This window comes from Acipenser ruthenus, chromosome 10 (assembly GCF_902713425.1).
Source record: "Acipenser ruthenus chromosome 10, fAciRut3.2 maternal haplotype, whole genome shotgun sequence".
NCBI lineage: Eukaryota > Metazoa > Chordata > Actinopteri > Acipenseriformes > Acipenseridae > Acipenser > Acipenser ruthenus.
The window spans coordinates 21,932,910-21,952,376 of NC_081198.1; the positions used below are offsets into that span (position 1 = coordinate 21,932,910).

The following is a 19,467-nucleotide window of genomic DNA, read 5'->3' on the forward strand; positions in this document are numbered from 1 at the left end:
CACCCCTGTCGAACTCCCGATTTAACTAAAAAAGGGTCTGTTTTCCACCCGTTTACCAACACAGAGCTAAAAAGATCATTATATAATAACTTCACACACTTACAGAACTGCTCACCAAAACCTAAACGTTCTAAGACTTTAAACATAAATGCATGCGATACACGATCATAAGCTTTCTCCTGGTCCAAAGAGACCAAAACAGATTCTACCTTACGGTCCTGTAAATAACTAATAGCATCCCTGACCAGACAAAGAGTATCTGAAATTTTACGACCAGGGATACCACACGTCTGGTCTGGATCCATCACTTCAGCAATTACCGTTTTTAATCTATTAGCCATTACCTTTGCTAAAAGCTTATAATCGACGCATAACAAAGTGATTGGACGCCAATTTTTTATGTCTAATCTATCCCCTTTCTTTTTATAAATCAGCGTAATCACACCTTCTCGAAGAGAAACCGGCATTTTCCCATTATCCAAAATTCCATTATAAACTTCTAAAAGATCGGGCCCAATTACCTCCCACAGAGCCAAGTACAGCTCCACTGGCAGCCCATCACCACCAGGGGTCTTATTCTTTTTACAGGACTTAATCGCCTCCCCCAACTCTGACAGAGAAAGTGGCCTGCCCAAAAAAGTTTTAGAATCCTCCTCCAAGGTGTTGGGAATCTTGGAAAAAAACAACTCACATAAATCTGGATTAGATGATTTCTCAGAATACAAAGATGAATAAAAATCCCCAATAACATTTAGAATATCGGTCTTAGATTTCATCACATTCTGTTGGGAGTCATACACCTCAGAAACACTAGACACATTTGCATGGACCTTTTTAAAGAAAAATCTGCTACACATTTCATCTTTTTCTAGTATTTCGACCTTAGATCTAAACATTATCTTTTTGGCCTCTTCTTGAAAAAACTTCTTTAACTCAGCCTTGGCACCCTCTATTTCTTCCCTCACCTCCCAACCAGACTCCAACAAAACAAACAAAGATTGTAACCGGGCTTGAATTTTAACAAAGCCTCTCTTTTTTAATTTATTTAACTGTTTACTTTTTTTAATAAAAAAACTCTTAATTTTCATCTTCACATGTTCCCACCAATCCCCCAGACAGTCAAAACAGCATTTAAGTGACCTCCAATTTACAAGATACTCCTTTAGTTCTTTAACATTGCTCTCAGTCAAGAGTTCCACGTTTAACTTCCAAACCCCAAGCCCGAAGGAACAGGAGGAGGAAATATCAGCTGTAAAACATAAAGCTTTGTGATCTGAAAAGAAAACTGGTAAAGTAGAACAGCTCTGAACCTTAAACACAGGAGAAACAAAAAAGAAATCAATACGTGACGCTGAAGACCCGTCTGCTCGGGCCCAAGTAAACATCCCAGTCTGTTTACCCACATCCACCAATCTAGCAGACTTCACCATGTCACTTAAAAAAAGGGATGATTTATCCAGTTTAACACTAGATGAACCAGATCTACCATCTGAATCAATTACACAATTGAAATCCCCCACCAGAATAACAGGCTTAGAAACCACCAAATAGGGAGGAACCAACTGAAATAAATCATATCTTTCATTTTTACAGGGGGATGCATATACATTAATTAGCCTGGAAGGGAAATCCTTGTACAGAATATCAACTAATAATAGACGGCCAGGTACCACTTCTTTCCTTTCCAGAATGTTGAAATCTTTCCCCTTAAAAAGAACTGCCACCCCCGAGGATTTACAATCATTCCCCCCAGACCAGATGGAAGGCCCATAAGACCACCACTTAGACAGATTCCGAGCCCCATGAGGAATGGAACACTCCTGTAAAAAAAAGACATCACAATTCTGAGAAGCCAAAAAAGAAAGAATAGAGACCAACCTAACAGTGCTTTTTACACTGCGAACATTAATGGACATATACTGTAGGCTGATCATTAAAAGGGGAAAAAAAACAAAAAACACCACAAAAACACAAAATATTAAGAGTCTGGCCTACCCGGGCCATCTTTAGGCATACCGGTGATGCTACAGAAAACCTCTACATTCCCGAAACACATGTCCTCCGAGTCCACGGAGGCAGGGGAGAAGGCATCAATTTCAAGACCTGGACTGGCACCTCCACCCGAGCCAACTGAAGAGTCAGAAGTCCCGAAGGACTCAAAAACCTGGGAACATCCTGGCACCCCCCTAGAGTCTGAGGACTCTGTAAAGTCTGAAATATCCACATTACCCACAACATCAGCAGAAACTGACACTCTGGAATCAGATCTGCTGATTTTTGTAGGCTGTTCGTCCTCCGAGACTATCTCCTTCCTCCTACTCTTCACTCTGGGATCACGAAGCACTGAAGAATACATCACCGTTGACTCCTGGGTCTCCATGATCTCACCCCACGAACTACAGTCACCAGCAACCCCCGGGGGTGCTCCAGCAACAGCAGCTGCAAGGACACGGGAAGCCTGGCTGAGATCAACATCCTTACCAGACACAACAGGACCAGTCTCAGCCACGACGCCAGCGGAATCTGCAACAGAAACAGAAACCACAGGGACCACGGCAGCAGCAGAAGCAACAGGAACCGCAACGGGGCCAGCCACTGGAGCAGCAGGAGGAGCAGCAGCAGGACCCGTAGACAGACTAGCAACCGGAGCAGTGCCCACAGCATCGGACACCTCTCTTGATATGGAAGTCCGAACAGCTAAACCAGAACAGGCAGCCTTTGGAACCTCCAAAGCCGAACGAGCAGCATCCGCATAACTGCGAACCCTGGATGGACAGTTCTTAAAAACATGCTCCCGAGAACCACACAGATTACACTCCACAGGAGCCGCACATCCGGATGCTGTGTGTCCCTCTGTCTGGCATTTCCTGCAGAAATCAGCCACACAGGCCTCTGCGGTGTGCCCCTCCCTTCCGCACTTCCGACATCTTATCGGCTGACCCGGATAGTATAAATACCCCCTGTTCCCGCCAATTGAGAAAGAGGCTGGTGGATGTATCACCCCTCCTTCCACTGTACTGCAGGGCCGTAGCCTTACACGGAACTGTCTCTTAGCATTCCAAATCCCCAGTGTGTCTCTAATTTTGGAACCGGGGCTTAAAACATCACAAAACCTTTTCAAAAAGGTGGCAATGTCTGCATCTTGTACATAGGGGTTGTACATGTGAACAGTTAAAGGTCTAATTTCCCTCACAAACAGTGGCTCAATCACAAAATCCGACAAAGGAGCAGAGTTTTTACCTTCAAGACATCGCTTCCATACTATTGAGCAGGTACTTGCAGTTGCAAATGTCACGTCAAAAATCCCACGAGAGGTGACATCCTGGAGGCAGTAGATATCAGCAGTAGAACATCTAAGATTTTCCAGCACGATCTTTCTTGCGAAATCCGTCCTTCCCAGCACCGGCAGCATTCCATCTTTCTTCTTCAGGTTAAACCTCACCGTGTTCAGCAATCGCACCCCTTGGGCCGATGAATCTTCCGCCGTTGCCATCGCCTTCTCCTTCTTCACACAATCCTCTGCTGCGGTCACGCCACATACATTGGATCTGAGCCAAGAGGCCGAGAAGCGATGGCGACTTGGCCCTTGCCCGGGGCCCCCCAGCCCGGACGGCACAGGGGGATTCAAAGGTGGGTGCAAAATTCCAAGCACAAGCAGACCCCCAAAAAACGGGCTGCTGCTTCCAGAGGGGAAATGTGCAATTTAAGCAGGAGAAAACAAAACAAAGCAAAAACACACACATAACACCAAAAACAAAACATAAACTGGCGGAGTGCGTCTTACAAATAGTCATGCCAAGCTGCTATGCTGTGCAAGGTGCCTTGGGTAACTACAACTGTGCCTCGCTGGCTGGCTGGCTTGCTAAGAAGGTCCTGGCATAGGGACATGTTCCACCACACTTGTCTGGTTAGCTGCATGCTCCCAGGAAACAACCTGCTGCTGTCTACATCATCACCACATGTGAATAAAAGAAAGAAAGACAGCAAGAAAGAAAGAGAGAAAGAAAGAGAGAAAGAGAGAAAGAAAGAGAGAAAGAAAGAAAAAAAAAAAAGAAGTAAAACGGCGGGAAAACTTGCATCAACACTGGCACTCTCCCTCCAGCAGGGGTAGACAAAATGCTCACAGGAGAGATCCAGATCTGACTTTGACCAACGTTAGAGAAAGGTGTGCACCGTTCCCGGAGGTACTGCAATACCGGGCCGATGCGTGGAGTGGACGGAGCAAGCCCCTGTTCCATCTCCCGATTCCAAAAATCAATTTAATATATGGTCCCCTGATAGGGGACGTATCAGATATTAAACTGATAAGAACAGATACTACACTTGATCTTAGCCAAAAGGCCGAGAAGCGATGGCGACTTGGCCCTTGCCCGGGGCCCCCCAGCCCGGACGGCACAGGGGGATTCAAAGGTGGGTGCAAAATTTCAAGCACAAGCAGACCCCAAAAAAACGGGCTGCTGCTTCCAGAGGGGAAATGTGCAATTTAAGCAGGAGAAAACAAAACAAAGCAAAAACACACACATAACACCAAAAACAAAACATAAACTGGCGGAGTGCGTCTTACAAATAGTCATGCCAAGCTGCTATGCTGTGCAAGGTGCCTTGGGTAACTACAACTGTGCCTCGCTGGCTGGCTGGCTTGCTAAGAAGGTCCTGGCATAGGGACATGTTCCACCACACTTGTCTGGTTAGCTGCATGCTCCCAGGAAACAACCTGCTGCTGTCTACATCATCACCACATGTGAATAAAAGAAAGAAAGACAGCAAGAAAGAAAGAGAGAAAGAAAGAGAGAAAGAGAGAAAGAAAGAGAGAAAGAAAGAAAGAAAGAAAGAGAGAAAGAAAAAAAAAAGAAGTAAAACGGCGGGAAAACTTGCATCAACACTGGCACTCTCCCTCCAGCAGGGGTAGACAAAATGCTCACAGGAGAGATCCAGATCTGACTTTGACCAACGTTAGAGAAAGGTGTGCACCGTTCCCGGAGGTACTGCAATACCGGGCCGATGCGTGGAGTGGACGGAGCAAGCCCCTGTTCCATCTCCCGATTCCAAAAATCAATTTAATATATGGTCCCCTGATAGGGGACGTATCAGATATTAAACTGATAAGAACAGATACTACACTTGATCTTAGCCAAAAGGCCGAGAAGCGATGGCGACTTGGCCCTTGCCCGGGGCCCCCCAGCCCGGACGGCACAGGGGGATTCAAAGGTGGGTGCAAAATTTCAAGCACAAGCAGACCCCAAAAAAACGGGCTGCTGCTTCCAGAGGGGAAATGTGCAATTTAAGCAGGAGAAAACAAAACAAAGCAAAAACACACACATAACACCAAAAACAAAACATAAACTGGCGGAGTGCGTCTTACAAATAGTCATGCCAAGCTGCTATGCTGTGCAAGGTGCCTTGGGTAACTACAACTGTGCCTCGCTGGCTGGCTGGCTTGCTAAGAAGGTCCTGGCATAGGGACATGTTCCACCACACTTGTCTGGTTAGCTGCATGCTCCCAGGAAACAACCTGCTGCTGTCTACATCATCACCACATGTGAATAAAAGAAAGAAAGACAGCAAGAAAGAAAGAGAGAAAGAAAGAGAGAAAGAGAGAAAGAAAGAGAGAAAGAAAGAAAGAAAGAAAGAGAGAAAGAAAAAAAAAAGAAGTAAAACGGCGGGAAAACTTGCATCAACACTGGCACTCTCCCTCCAGCAGGGGTAGACAAAATGCTCACAGGAGAGATCCAGATCTGACTTTGACCAACGTTAGAGAAAGGTGTGCACCGTTCCCGGAGGTACTGCAATACCGGGCCGATGCGTGGAGTGGACGGAGCAAGCCCCTGTTCCATCTCCCGATTCCAAAAATCAATTTAATATATGGTCCCCTGATAGGGGACGTATCAGATATTAAACTGATAAGAACAGATACTACACTTGATCTTAGCCAAAAGGCCGAGAAGCGATGGCGACTTGGCCCTTGCCCGGGGCCCCCCAGCCCGGACGGCACAGGGGGATTCAAAGGTGGGTGCAAAATTTCAAGCACAAGCAGACCCCAAAAAAACGGGCTGCTGCTTCCAGAGGGGAAATGTGCAATTTAAGCAGGAGAAAACAAAACAAAGCAAAAACACACACATAACACCAAAAACAAAACATAAACTGGCGGAGTGCGTCTTACAAATAGTCATGCCAAGCTGCTATGCTGTGCAAGGTGCCTTGGGTAACTACAACTGTGCCTCGCTGGCTGGCTGGCTTGCTAAGAAGGTCCTGGCATAGGGACATGTTCCACCACACTTGTCTGGTTAGCTGCATGCTCCCAGGAAACAACCTGCTGCTGCCTACATCATCACCACATGTGAATAAAAGAAAGAAAGACAGCAAGAAAGAAAGAGAGAAAGAAAGAGAGAAAGAGAGAAAGAAAGAGAGAAAGAAAGAAAGAGAGAAAGAAAAAAAAAAGAAGTAAAACGGCGGGAAAACTTGCATCAACACTGGCACTCTCCCTCCAGCAGGGGTAGACAAAATGCTAACTAGAGAGATCCAGATCTGACTTTGACCAACGTTAGAGAAAGGTGTGCACCGTTCCCGGAGGTACTGCAATACCGGGCCGATGCGTGGAGTGGACGGAGCAAGCCCCTGTTCCATCTCCCGATTCCAAAAATCAATTTAATATATGGTCCCCTGATAGGGGACGTATCAGATATTAAACTGATAAGAACAGATACTACACTTGATCTTAGCCAAAAGGCCGAGAAGCGATGGCGACTTGGCCCTTGCCCGGGGCCCCCCAGCCCGGACGGCACAGGGGGATTCAAAGGTGGGTGCAAAATTCCAAGCACAAGCAGACCCCCAAAAAACGGGCTGCTGCTTCCAGAGGTGAAATGTGCAATTTAAGCAGGAGAAAACAAAACAAAGCAAAAACACACACATAACACCAAAAACAAAACATAAACTGGCGGAGTGCGTCTTACAAATAGTCATGCCAAGCTGCTATGCTGTGCAAGGTGCCTTGGGTAACTACAACTGTGCCTCGCTGGCTGGCTGGCTGGCTTGCTAAGAGGTCCTGGCATAGGGACATGTTCCACCACACTTGCATGCTCCCAGGAAACAACCTGCTGCTGTCTACATCATCACCACATGTGAATAAAAGAAAGAAAGACAGCAAGAAAGAAAGAGAGAAAGAAAGAGAGAAAGAGAGAAAGAAAGAGAGAAAGAAAGAAAGAGAGAAAGAAAAAAAAAAGAAGTAAAACGGCGGGAAAACTTGCATCAACACTGGCACTCTCCCTCCAGCAGGGGTAGACAAAATGCTCACAGGAGAGATCCAGATCTGACTTTGACCAACGTTAGAGAAAGGTGTGCACCGTTCCCGGAGGTACTGCAATACCGGGCCGATGCGTGGAGTGGACGGAGCAAGCCCCTGTTCCATCTCCCGATTCCAAAAATCAATTTAATATATGGTCCCCTGATAGGGGACGTATCAGATATTAAACTGATAAGAACAGATACTACACTTGATCTTAGCCAAAAGGCCGAGAAGCGATGGCGACTTGGCCCTTGCCCGGGGCCCCCCAGCCCGGACGGCACAGGGGGATTCAAAGGTGGGTGCAAAATTCCAAGCACAAGCAGACCCCCAAAAAACGGGCTGCTGCTTCCAGAGGGGAAATGTGCAATTTAAGCAGGAGGAAACAAAACAGCAAAAACACACACATAACACCAAAAACAAAACATAAACTGGCGGAGTGCGTCTTACAAATAGTCATGCCAAGCTGCTATGCTGTGCAAGGTGCCTTGGGTAACTACAACTGTGCCTCGCTGGCTGGCTGGCTTGCTAAGAAGGTCCTGGCATAGGGACATGTTCCACCACACTTGTCTGGTTAGCTGCATGCTCCCAGGAAACAACCTGCTGCTGTCTACATCATCACCACATGTGAATAAAAGAAAGAAAGACAGCAAGAAAGAAAGAGAGAAAGAAAGAGAGAAAGAGAGAAAGAAAGAAAGAGAGAAAGAAAAAAAAAAAGAAGTAAAACGGCGGGAAAACTTGCATCAACACTGGCACTCTCCCTCCAGCAGGGGTAGACAAAATGCTCACAGGAGAGATCCAGATCTGACTTTGACCAACGTTAGAGAAAGGTGTGCACCGTTCCCGGAGGTACTGCAATACCGGGCCGATGCGTGGAGTGGACGGAGCAAGCCCCTGTTCCATCTCCCGATTCCAAAAATCAATTTAATATATGGTCCCCTGATAGGGGACGTATCAGATATTAAACTGATAAGAACAGATTTTTTTTTTTTTTTTTTTTATAAATTTTAATCAAATACTCAAAAAAAATACATCAATTTCTCACAAATAATACATCAAAATCAAATACTCAAAAACACGTCAATTTCTCAAAAACAATACTCAAAAAAACCTCAATTTCTCAAAAACGATACATCAAAATCATCATCATATTCAACTCAAACTCGAACTAAAGCTTTTTCTCATTTTCCAACTCAATCCTTTTTTTGGCTTTCTTTAAAGCCTCTTCCGCCTTCCACCGTGCATGCAACAATACTCTTTGTCTCTCCTCCTCATATCTTCTCCACTCTTGTTCAGAAATCCTGCCCTTCCTCATCCTCTCCTTCCACGCCAACAACTCCGCAAACTCCTTAGCACAAAACATCTTCATTATATATTCTTCTGAAGACATTCCTTCCTCCCTTCCACTGTCCATGGTTTCTGACTCTCCTTTCTTTTTTCTTTTCTCCTCCTCTTCCTCCACACTCTTTGCCCAACTTGAGCTTGCTGTTGCCCCTTCCTCATCCACTTTCCTCTTTCTCTGAACACCCTCCACCCCCTCCATGGAATCATCCACGGAGGAGCCGGAACCTTCCGAGGACTTCTGTTGGCTGTTCTGCATACTGCTGCCTCTCTTTTTCTCCGCCTCCCTGTTCGGCTCTCCTCCCCTTTCTTTTGTCCCTTCTGAACCAGAGTTTCCCGCCATTCCGCCCCCTTCTTTGGAAGCTCCACCCCCAACACTTTCTCCTTTATTCTTCTCATTGTCCTTTTCCTCTGGTTTTTCCCCTTTCTCTGTCTTCTTTTGCTTTGCTTCTTCTTTTTCCTTTCCTCCGTGTCCCGCCGCCTGAGCATAACTCCTCGCACTCTCAGGGCAATCTCTGTAGACATGCTCCTTGGAGCCACAGAGATTGCATATAGTCCCACTGGGGCAATCCCTGGATACATGGCCTATTTGGCTACAGTTCTTACAAACTACCTCCTCACAATCTGCTGCAAGATGACCTCCTCTGTTACATTTGTAACACACCTTTGGCTGTCCTCTGTAAAACACAGTCCCCCTCACCGATCCAATCATCAGGTCAGGTCGGATGTGAATCATCCTCCCCTCCCTGACGTGCAGTTTAGCCATATATTTCCACACTCCATTCCAAATCCTCTCACTGTCCATCATTTTAACAGGTAACTCACTCTTAAGTTCCAGGCTCCTCTTCAACCTCGTAGAGATGTCCTCCACCGGCAGAAAAGGGCAGGCCATTGAAACAAAAACTGTTCTCCAGTCCATAAGAAACATAGGCTCAATGTTAAAAACACTGGCCGGCAGCTTCTCCTTGTTGTCCTCAAAGGTCTTCACTGCCTTCCAACAATCCTCTTCTTTATTCAAGGTCAGGTCGAAACTCCCTTTTGCAACACTGTCCTTCAAACACAATACATCTTCAGCCTTCAGTTTAAATAGACCAAACACGATCTCCAAAACAAATTTCCGTCTCCCCCACAGCCCTGTCAGATTCTTCAACTGGAGCCTCAGGGTGTTCCTTGCTCTTGGACCTTCTTCTTCCATCTCGTCAGTAATATTCCTTCCAGCTCACGCTTTCCAGATCGATTACCTTCGCCTTCTCAAAGACACTTGATCGGAGCCAAGAGGCCGAGAAGCGATGGCGACTTGGCCCTTGCCCGGGGCCCCCCAGCCCGGACGGCACAGGGGGATTCAAAGGTGGGTGCAAAATTTCAAGCACAAGCAGACCCCAAAAAAACGGGCTGCTGCTTCCAGAGGGGAAATGTGCAATTTAAGCAGGAGAAAACAAAACAAAGCAAAAACACACACATAACACCAAAAACAAAACATAAACTGGCGGAGTGCGTCTTACAAATAGTCATGCCAAGCTGCTATGCTGTGCAAGGTGCCTTGGGTAACTACAACTGTGCCTCGCTGGCTGGCTGGCTTGCTAAGAAGGTCCTGGCATAGGGACATGTTCCACCACACTTGTCTGGTTAGCTGCATGCTCCCAGGAAACAACCTGCTGCTGTCTACATCATCACCACATGTGAATAAAAGAAAGAAAGACAGCAAGAAAGAAAGAGAGAAAGAAAGAGAGAAAGAGAGAAAGAAAGAGAGAAAGAAAGAAAGAAAGAAAGAGAGAAAGAAAAAAAAAAGAAGTAAAACGGCGGGAAAACTTGCATCAACACTGGCACTCTCCCTCCAGCAGGGGTAGACAAAATGCTCACAGGAGAGATCCAGATCTGACTTTGACCAACGTTAGAGAAAGGTGTGCACCGTTCCCGGAGGTACTGCAATACCGGGCCGATGCGTGGAGTGGACGGAGCAAGCCCCTGTTCCATCTCCCGATTCCAAAAATCAATTTAATATATGGTCCCCTGATAGGGGACGTATCAGATATTAAACTGATAAGAACAGATACTACACTTGATCTTAGCCAAAAGGCCGAGAAGCGATGGCGACTTGGCCCTTGCCCGGGGCCCCCCAGCCCGGACGGCACAGGGGGATTCAAAGGTGGGTGCAAAATTTCAAGCACAAGCAGACCCCAAAAAAACGGGCTGCTGCTTCCAGAGGGGAAATGTGCAATTTAAGCAGGAGAAAACAAAACAAAGCAAAAACACACACATAACACCAAAAACAAAACATAAACTGGCGGAGTGCGTCTTACAAATAGTCATGCCAAGCTGCTATGCTGTGCAAGGTGCCTTGGGTAACTACAACTGTGCCTCGCTGGCTGGCTGGCTTGCTAAGAAGGTCCTGGCATAGGGACATGTTCCACCACACTTGTCTGGTTAGCTGCATGCTCCCAGGAAACAAACTGCTGCTGTCTACATCATCACCACATGTGAATAAAAGAAAGAAAGACAGCAAGAAAGAAAGAGAGAAAGAAAGAGAGAAAGAAAGAGAGAAAGAGAGAAAGAAAGAGAGAAAGAAAGAAAGAGAGAAAGAAAAAAAAAGAAGTAAAACGGCGGGAAAACTTGCATCAACACTGGCACTCTCCCTCCAGCAGGGGTAGACAAAATGCTCACAGGAGAGATCCAGATCTGACTTTGACCAACGTTAGAGAAAGGTGTGCACCGTTCCCGGAGGTACTGCAATACCGGGCCGATGCGTGGAGTGGACGGAGCAAGCCCCTGTTCCATCTCCCGATTCCAAAAATCAATTTAATATATGGTCCCCTGATACCATATATTAAATTGTGACCGGGTCTTCCTCGTGTCACGCGTGTGGGTAGCCGCTGTTCAAGCATACAGAGAGACAGAGGTGGTGTTGTTGAAAACGCCGGCACAGGCGCGCAGGTTTTATTCACAAACAAACAAACAGAAAACAAAAGTAAAATAAAGATGGTCATGTGACGTTACCAGCGATGGTAACGCACAGAGGACCAGTACTTCAAGCTGTACAAAAAGTGCAAAATAAAACACACTCCCACAAACTATAAATCAAAGGTGCCGTGAAAACGGCAGGCCTTGCAGCAGCCCTGAGCCATCTCCCGCGGATGTTTTTAACCTGACGGACACTCGATCAAGACCCGCCCACCTGCTGATTGAGGTCCAGCCCAGCCAATCACCTGCTGCCCTTCCCCTCAACCAAGCCTAGCAGGCAGCAAGTCTCAATCGAGCGTCCGTCTGTAAACAATAATTCAATTAAACAAATCAGCTCCCAAAATGACACAAAATAAACCCATTTCCCCATCCAAATGATACCAACACTAAATACACACGTGCAGGGCACTCGCCCTGCTACATACCTCCCTCCTTAGGATGAACCCTAAGGGTTCATCCGACAACACCATTATTTAATATTACGATCATCACATTACAAGTTTACACTAACCGACATATTACAAAACCCACGCAGCCTAAACAAAAACAAAAACAAAAAAAAATACTTTTTATATCTACTCCCCATCCCCCCCAATTTTTTTTTTTTTTTTTTTTTTTTAATATACTATTCTAACACATATGGGCGGGTGGGAGGGAACATTAGAGCCCAGTCAGCCTCAACCAACCACCAAACAACTAACTGGCTCCAATGTTAAATCACAATTATAACTATACTTTATCACTCACTATTATTTACCATCATTATTATTTATCAGTATTCCCATCACCATAAGTATCACTATAAATTTAACCATAATCCTTATCACTATCACCTTCACCATACACATCACCAGTTCACTCTTAGTATAATTTATCATCATTATTATCACTATTTAACTATCATCGTTTAACCTTCATTTATCATTCCTATAATTACCATTACTAACATCACTACAATAATCATCTCACATTATCAATAACTAACTATCATTTATCCAATAAATCATTTAACAATAATCAACTAACATTTATAACTATTCCCCAACACTTATTCTCACCCCTGGGCTTCTATGCGGGGGCGCCCATTCAACCCCGCTTACCCCCTAAACCCAGTGTCCCTTCACGGGGCTCCTCTTCGAAAGATTGCCCCGCCTCCTTCTGAGACGATCTCCCACGAACGACAGGTCCTCCTTCGCTGACGCTTGGCAGGCAGTTCCTCCCGCTGGCTTCCCGGGCAGGCAGTCTCTCTGGCTCCTCCCTCGCCAGCTTCCAGGACCGGAACTCCTCCTTCTGCAGCTCTCGGGGACGGACCCTCCTTGGCCTCTCTGGCGTTCGGGATCTCTCAGCTCCATTAAGGACAGCGGCTCCATCCATCTCCTTCAGCAGCCCCTCAGGGTTACCTGCGGTCTGCCCTTGTGCCCCCCAAAAAATTTCAGGGGTTTGCTCCTCCTGTCTCTCTGTAGCCATCCAGCCTTGCTTCGGCAGGATGCAGCGGAATCCCCTTCCGACACCATATGTGACAGGGTCTTCCTCGTGTCACGCGTGTGGGTAGCCGCTGTTCAAGCATACAGAGAGACAGAGTTGGTGTTGTTGAAAACGCCGGCACAGGCGCGCAGGTTTTATTCACAAACAAACAAACAGAAAACAAAAGTAAAATAAAGATGGTCATGTGACGTTACCAGCGATGGTAACGCACAGAGGACCAGTACTTCAAGCTGTACAAAAAGTGCAAAATAAAACACACTCCCACAAACTATAAATCAAGGGTGCCGTGAAAACGGCAGGCCTTGCAGCAGCCCTGAGCCATCTCCCGCGGATGTTTTTAACCTGACGGACACTCGATCAAGACCCGCCCACCTGCTGATTGAGGTCCAGCCCAGCCAATCACCTGCTGCCCTTCCCCTCAACCAAGCCTAGCAGGCAGCAAGTCTCAATCGAGCGTCCGTCTGTAAACAATAATTCAATTAAACAAATCAGCTCCCAAAATGACACAAAATAAACCCATTTCCCCATCCAAATGATACCAACACTAAATACACACGTGCAGGGCACTCACCCTGCTACAGATGGTAATACTCACCCGGGATGCCATCTGGACCTGGCGTCTTACCGGTGTTCATGGTCTTAACCGCCTGGGTGAGCTCCTCCAGCGTGAGTTCTGGGTCCTTCTCCTCCTCCTCGTCGTCCCGCACTGAGTCAGGCTCCAACTGGCTCAGGAACCACTCTATCAGGGTGTCATCTGTAGCTTTGATGTTATATAGGTCCCTATAGAAGTTCTCTACCACTTTTTTCACTCCCTCACTATCCTCTACTATCCTCCCCCTGCTGTCGAGCATGGAGGACATCAAGTGCCGCTTCTCCCTCGTTTTCTGGAAGAAGAAGCGAGTACACTTTTCGTCTTCCTCCATTTTTTGCACTTTTGCATTGTGCATGACCTTTCGTTGTTCCTCCCTACAAAGCACTGAAAGATCTAGCTTGGTCTGGGCTATCTCGTCGCTTACAGGGAACCCCCGAAGCTGAAGCAGGCTCAGATGCTGGAGGGCAGCATTCAGGTGTTTATATTTGGCCCTCCTTTCTTTTGCTTTCCTCTTGCCTGCTGCTATGAAATAACCCTTAGTTCTGATTTTGACCATCTCCCACCACTCTATAGGGGAGTTGAATAGGTCACGCAAAGTGGTCCACTCAACAAGCCTGCTCTTATAGGCTGCAGCTATGGAGGGGTCATCGAGTAAGGAGGTGTTTAATTTCCAAACCCCTGACCCCATCTGGGAGGTCTGAGGGACCTGCAATGTTACCTGCAGGAGCCTATGGTCAGAGAAGAAGACGGCCTGGGTGTCTACTGCCGTCTTCGTAAGGGAGCTGGTATGCAGGACGAGATCTATACGGGAGAAGGAGGTCCCAGATGAGCTCACCCAGGTAAAGGGAGGCACCAGGTCCTTACCTGCATCACACAGGGAGAAATCAGATATTACGGAGGACAAAACTCTACTAGAGCGGTCGTTGCGTGGCCTGCTCCGGTCTACGTCCCTCAGAGCACAATTGAAGTCACCTGACACGATGACGGGTACGTTCCCCAGCAGGAGTGGACGCAGCTGTGGAAAAAATTGAACTCTTTCGTTTTGGTTAGTGGGTGCGTAGACATTGACCAGTCTGAGGGGAGTGTTGTTGTATGTCACATCCACGCTCAGAATTCTACCAGGTTCTACCTCCCTGCTGCTGCGGGAGGTAATAAATGGGTTTTTAAACAGGATACCTACTCCGTCGGCTCTGGCTATGTTGGAGCCCGACCAGAAGGAGTCCCCCAGGGTCCAACTCTCCTTCAGGTCCCTATAATCAGGGCTCGACGAAATACCACACTCCTGCAGAAAGATGAGATCTGCTTTCAAGTTAGCTAGATAGTTTAGTACATCAAATCTTTTTTGTGTCTCCCTGATGCTCCTGACATTAACAGACACACATATCAGGGCCATCAGGGTAGCTAACAAGAAAAGGAGTCGCTGCGTCCACCCCATAGCGACTATGATTGGGAGGTCGGGACACTCTTCCTACTCTTAGCTCTACGCTTGCTTCGAGGGGGCTTGGGCTTATTTGCAACTCCCATCACCCCTGAGAAGGTACTCACTGCTGCCTCGTCCAAGAAGGCACCGTCTTTATATGCACAGTACGTGGAGTTGTTGGGGCTATTCAACTCCCCACAAGGTAAGTCTGGTGGAACTTGCTCAGGGCCCCTCGGAACGTGTGGGTCAGCTTTGTCCTGGGGGGGGGTTATGACAGACAGCATTCTTTGGCTGTTACCGTCTGTTGAATTGGAGCTGTTAGCAGACTTCTGGCTTACCGCGTCCAGGGGTATTCCCATGTCCTCCAGTGCTGTATCTAGGAGGACCTCTAGGGGGCCCCTGGTTTTGCCCATACAAGGGAGGGGGTCAAGGATGCTTTGAAGGGAGGCCCTTCGCTTGAAGAGGGTCATTGCTACAGAGGTACTGCTGGTCAGGGAAGGTGTTGACCCCGACCTCTCCCTCGGTGCATTAGTGAACACCTCTTCTGCGAGGTGTGCTAGGGTTTGTGCCAACGACTGGGAAGGCTGGCTGGGGATGCCCTGGCTGGCTGCTACCTGCCCACTAGGCGGCAGTGTAGCCGTCCCACTCGCCTCCGTCTCTGCCTGCAAGGGCAAGACTGGGGACTTTGTGTGGACATTAGCTGGTTTTGGATCTATGGGGGCCACCTGCAACTTGCTGTCTTTGATCCTGATCTTCTTTCTTTTCCCCCCCTCGTCTCTACCCTTTCTTTTCCCCACCCTCTGCTGGTTCTTCACTCCCTTCCCCTCCTTCTCACTCTCACTTTCACTGTCGCTTTTGCTTTCCTCCCCCACGGACTCAATCCTTATGGCGTCATAACGAGAGCCGAGGGGGAGTGCTGGTGCTGAGAGGGCCCTACTCAGGGGGGGGCCGCTGCTGGGTCCGGGCTCCCTCCCTGACTCGTGTTCTGCATCAGAGGAGCTACTGGAGGAGCTAGTGGAGTGGCTGTTGTACTCTCTCTCTGGGCTGGGGGAAGGGGTCCTCGTAAAACGGGACATGTCTCGGGGGCGGGGGGGTGAGGGGGTGCTGGTGATGATGGTGGTGCTGGAGTCTGGGTCTTGGATACTGTTGGTGGTGATGTGGACTGATCTTTGTTACTTGCTCCCTCTTCCTGCTCAGGCCTAGGCTTGTTCATGTTTGCCTTGCTGGCTCTGGCCATGTTGGCATAGGAAGAGGGGCAGTCCTTAAACAGGTGCCCCTTCTTTCCACACAAATTGCACTGCCTCTCTTCTCTGCAGTGGCTGGTCTCGTGGGGGGCGCCGCAGTTCCTGCACTTGACTACAGTACACGCGGCCGCCAGGTGTCCTAATTCCCCACATTTCCTGCAGAGTTTTGGCATCCCATTATAGAATACCAGCCCTCTGTTGGGCCCTAACACTATGGAGTTTGGAATGTGGCGGACGCCTCCAATGCCCGATGGATCAACATTAAGGCGTACCAGCCACTTTCTGGCTCCTGTCCAAACCCCATCTTCATCTGTAATTTTCCTCCCTTCTGATGACACCCTCCCATAGCGGTTAAGCCATGTTGTAATATCATAGTCGCTAACAGCCTCATTGAAAAATTGGACAGTAACAACTTTCATTTCTCTGTCTGTCAGTGCATCCACACAAAATTCTTTGTATGGAGCGAGATATTTATTCTCCCCCCAAAAGGACCACATTTCTTGTAACTTTTGGGGGTTCCTAAAACTGACCTCAAACACTTCCTTAAGCCCTGGCAATTTCACCAAACAATTCAAGTCAGAAGGGGAAAAACCCATACCCCTCTGAAGAATGGTCCGGCTGAACTCCAGTCTCGTCAGTCCTGGTTCCGTTTCATCTTGCTTGTTTCTTGTGAAGCGCACCGCATTGTGCCTCCTGGTTTCCTGGGTTGGCCGGAACGCCATCCTTCAGCTGGCTCCTCCGATTGGGGTGGGAGAAGCCTCTGGACGTCCGGGTTGTCTCTCTCTACGGAAAAGAGACAACGTAAGCAGCAAATCTGGGCAGTTGAAGGAACTATTACTTTAGTCCCTGAGGAGATGGTCGCCTCGCAAGAGGGACCCCCTCCCCAGGTGAACGGTGTCCTTCCCTGGCGGAGTAGGGGGCGCTGCTTGGCACCGAGACCACGTAGGAAGAATCGTGGCTGTGACGCCTCCTCGGGGTCCGGGGCCGCCCTCTGCTCCTCCCAGATGGCGCCCTCTGCTGGGCGCCTGCTGCTCTCTCGGTCTGGATCTCGATTACAATCAAGGGCTGGGGATGAGGTCGTCTAGGTCATCAAAGGGTCCTCAAAGGTCGTCTGGATGGTAGGTCCTCCTTCTCTCTAACTCCAGGAACGTCTGGAAAAGCCGGAACCGCCTGAAAAAGAAAAAAACGGGAACCGCCTGAAAAAGAAAAAACTGCTCTCAACAGTCAACAAAATCTTGAAAGACCCTCGGCCTGGATTGGGCAAGCCAAAACCAGACTGAGCATTAGTCTTCCAAAAAGTTGCCGAGCTGAAGAAAGCCAGTCAAAAATAAAAAAAATTCTGTTCCTCCTCACCCGAACAAACCTCTCACAGACCCTCGGAGGGAGCGGGCAATGCCACTACCCTCTAAACCTTAGTCTTAGAAAGATTTATTCGAACTGAAGAGAAGCCAGAGTATATGGCTGGCTAAGAAGGACCTGGCATAGGGACATGTTCCACCACACTTGTCTGGTTAGCTGCATGCTCCCAGGAAACAAACTGCTGCTGTCTACATCATCACCACATGTGAATAAAAGAAAGAAAGACAGCAAGAAAGAAAGAGAGAAAGAAAAAGAAAGAAAGAAAGAGAGAAAGAAAAAAAAAGAAGTAAAACGGCGGGAAAACTTGCATCAACACTGGCACTCTCCCTCCAGCAGGGGTAGACAAAATGCTCACAGGAGAGATCCAGATCTGACTTTGACCAACGTTAGAGAAAGGTGTGCACCGTTCCCGGAGGTACTGCAATACCGGGCCAATGCGTGGAGTGGACGGAGCAAGCCCCTGTTCCATCTCCCGATTCCAAAAATCAATTTAATATATGGTCCCCTGATAGGGGACGTATCAGATATTAAACTGATAAGAACAGATACTACACTTGATCTTAGCCAAAAGGCCGAGAAGCGATGGCGACTTGGCCCTTGCCCGGGGCCCCCCAGCCCGGACGGCACAGGGGGATTCAAAGGTGGGTGCAAAATTTCAAGCACAAGCAGACCCCAAAAAAACGGGCTGCTGCTTCCAGAGGGGAAATGTGCAATTTAAGCAGGAGAAAACAAAACAAAGCAAAAACACACACATAACACCAAAAACAAAACATAAACTGGCGGAGTGCGTCTTACAAATAGTCATGCCAAGCTGCTATGCTGTGCAAGGTGCCTTGGGTAACTACAACTGTGCCTCGCTGGCTGGCTGGCTTGCTAAGAAGGTCCTGGCATAGGGACATGTTCCACCACACTTGTCTGGTTAGCTGCATGCTCCCAGGAAAAAACCTGCTGCTGTCTACATCATCACCACATGTGAATAAAAGAAAGAAAGACAGCAAGAAAGAAAGAGAGAAAGAAAGAGAGAAAGAGAGAAAGAAAGAGAGAAAGAAAGAAAGAGAGAAAGAAAAAAAAGAAGTAAAACGGCGGGAAAACTTGCATCAACACTGGCACTCTCCCTCCAGCAGGGGTAGACAAAATGCTCACAGGAGAGATCCAGATCTGACTTTGACCAACGTTAGAGAAAGGTGTGCACCGTTCCCGGAGGTACTGCAATACCGGGCCGATGCGTGGAGTGGACAGAGCAAGCCCCTGTTCCATCTCCCGATTCCAAAAATCAATTTAATATATGGTCCCCTGATAGGGGACGTATCAGATATTAAACTGATAAGAACAGATACTACACTTGATCTTAGCCAAAAGGCCGAGAAGCGATGGCGAATTGGCCCTTGCCCGCGGCCCCCCAGCCCGGACGGCACAGGGGGATTCAAAGGTGGGTGCAAAATTCCAAGCACAAGCAGACCCCCAAAAAACGGGCTGCTGCTTCCAGAGGGGAAATGTGCAATTTAAGCAGGAGGAAACAAAACAAAGCAAAAACACACACATAACACCAAAAACAAAACATAAACTGGCGGAGTGCGTCTTACAAATAGTCATGCCAAGCTGCTATGCTGTGCAAGGTGCCTTGGGTAACTACAACTGTGCCTCGCTGGCTGGCTGGCTTGCTAAGAAGGTCCTGGCATAGGGACATGTTCCACCACACTTGTCTGGTTAGCTGCATGCTCCCAGGAAACAACCTGCTGCTGTCTACATCATCACCTCATGTGAATAAAAGAAAGAAAGACAGCAAGAA

At 47.8% G+C, this 19,467-nt stretch overlaps 8 non-coding genes and 2 pseudogenes across 8 annotated transcripts; all 10 read right to left on the reverse strand.

The window, feature by feature from the left end:
* Nucleotides 1–4,162: 4,162 nt before the first annotated feature.
* On the reverse strand, nt 4,163–4,353 carry LOC131738990 (U2 spliceosomal RNA). The gene has a single exon (XR_009330158.1). It is a non-coding gene; the product is annotated as a U2 spliceosomal RNA (small nuclear RNA).
* A 607-nt stretch (nt 4,354–4,960) lies between these two features.
* LOC131738991 (U2 spliceosomal RNA) lies at nt 4,961–5,151 on the reverse strand. The gene has a single exon (XR_009330159.1). It is a non-coding gene; the product is annotated as a U2 spliceosomal RNA (small nuclear RNA).
* A 607-nt stretch (nt 5,152–5,758) lies between these two features.
* On the reverse strand, nt 5,759–5,949 carry LOC131738992 (U2 spliceosomal RNA). The gene has a single exon (XR_009330160.1). It is a non-coding gene; the product is annotated as a U2 spliceosomal RNA (small nuclear RNA).
* A 599-nt stretch (nt 5,950–6,548) lies between these two features.
* On the reverse strand, nt 6,549–6,739 carry LOC131738993 (U2 spliceosomal RNA). Its single transcript, XR_009330161.1, has one exon. It is a non-coding gene; the product is annotated as a U2 spliceosomal RNA (small nuclear RNA).
* Nucleotides 6,740–7,329: 590 nt separating this feature from the next.
* Nucleotides 7,330–7,520, reverse strand: LOC131738994 (U2 spliceosomal RNA). The gene has a single exon (XR_009330162.1). It is a non-coding gene; the product is annotated as a U2 spliceosomal RNA (small nuclear RNA).
* A 586-nt stretch (nt 7,521–8,106) lies between these two features.
* LOC131738449 (U2 spliceosomal RNA) lies at nt 8,107–8,309 on the reverse strand (annotated as a pseudogene).
* Nucleotides 8,310–10,518: 2,209 nt separating this feature from the next.
* LOC131738996 (U2 spliceosomal RNA) lies at nt 10,519–10,709 on the reverse strand. The gene has a single exon (XR_009330164.1). It is a non-coding gene; the product is annotated as a U2 spliceosomal RNA (small nuclear RNA).
* A 610-nt stretch (nt 10,710–11,319) lies between these two features.
* LOC131738832 (U2 spliceosomal RNA) lies at nt 11,320–11,445 on the reverse strand (annotated as a pseudogene).
* A 6,626-nt stretch (nt 11,446–18,071) lies between these two features.
* LOC131739260 (U2 spliceosomal RNA) lies at nt 18,072–18,262 on the reverse strand. The gene has a single exon (XR_009330428.1). It is a non-coding gene; the product is annotated as a U2 spliceosomal RNA (small nuclear RNA).
* A 597-nt stretch (nt 18,263–18,859) lies between these two features.
* Nucleotides 18,860–19,050, reverse strand: LOC131739288 (U2 spliceosomal RNA). The gene has a single exon (XR_009330456.1). It is a non-coding gene; the product is annotated as a U2 spliceosomal RNA (small nuclear RNA).
* Nucleotides 19,051–19,467: the final 417 nt, after the last annotated feature.